Below are 1,392 nucleotides of genomic sequence, written 5' to 3'. Positions count from 1 at the left end.
TCCATGAGGCGGTTTGGTTGCATTTTGTCATATAATATAACACCTTGATATATATACAAGGATGAATATGAAATTTATAGTCTACGAGACGGTTTGTTGTGGTTGTATTCTGTCATAAAACACCTAATATCTGTAATATTATATCATACTTGCAGAAATATAAAATTCGGATGAATACTCTTTCATGCATTGCTTGTCTAAAAAATTTTGAAAATGTACTCAATCATTTGTGATTTAAATTATACATTTGTGTAATTTTAATTTTATGTACCAGCAAATGTTTATTATTTTACCTTAGCATTAGTACTGTATTTGAGGAAGAGAATCCCTTAAAAATATGATGTTAAAAATTTATATGACGGTAATAAAATATTAAAGTTTAAATTGTGGTAATAAAACTTAGACATTAGGAAAATATGTAATTTAATTACTCTAATAGTTGAATTTAATGTATCAATTTTTTTATCATTTTAACTTCTTAGAAAACATCTTTAGCTAAAAGAGTATTTTGTCTTTTAAATTAAATTGAATATTTAATTTTCTGTCATTTTTTCTAAAAAGACATTTGTAGTCAAATCCTATTCTTTCCATGTTGTGAACAAAAGTATAAGAAGTTATTTCAATCTATTGTTACTACTTTTTTTAAAAAAACTTAAAATTTAAGTATTTGTACAGGAGTTGTTATTGAGATAGGTTAAAAAAAGTATAATATTATAAAGTTATAATCATACCAAAGTTTGACTAGAACTTTGTCGTGTAGTGTATGAATAATTAATTAGCGCCAATTATGCTTGTCATGTTGTTACTATTGTAATTAAGTTTCGTTCTATATTTTATTTGCCCCACGAGTGACATATTTGTTTAGCATGTAGGCTGGTTTTTTCCCTTATTCATACCTTCAATTCCAAACAAATCATGAACTTTGAAATGGTATAAAAGGAACTTTTATTTTGATCTGAATCTTGAGATATACAATGTAGAGTGTGTTTTTGTTTTATTGATTTTTCAACCAAAACTCTCTTGATTGAAAATTCAATTTTGATATATTTGTTAACAATTCCATAAATTAATCAAAATTAAAAAAAATATTTTTCAACATTTTATCACAACTTATGCATTATTTCTTATGAATAAAAAATCAATTTTACTTCATTAATGAAAAAATTACGTTGTATATTACTTTTTTAAGGAATAAAACATATAATGAACATTCAAATCTCCTAAATAAGAAAATTATGTTGTATATTAATCCCTTTTCATGCTCAGAATTTTTAAATTTAGTTCCAATCTAGATAGTCGTTCTTCAAGCACCTTCAGTTTGTCCTTTGTCACATAATTTTAGTGCTAATAATATCTCCTATGAACACCCATTTAGAGCAGCAACACCAGAAT

The sequence above is a fragment of the Arachis duranensis genome, chromosome 5 (assembly GCF_000817695.3).
Source record: "Arachis duranensis cultivar V14167 chromosome 5, aradu.V14167.gnm2.J7QH, whole genome shotgun sequence".
Lineage (NCBI taxonomy): Eukaryota > Viridiplantae > Streptophyta > Magnoliopsida > Fabales > Fabaceae > Arachis > Arachis duranensis.
The sequence above is the reverse complement of the archived record's forward strand: the minus strand, read 5'-3'. Positions refer to the sequence as shown.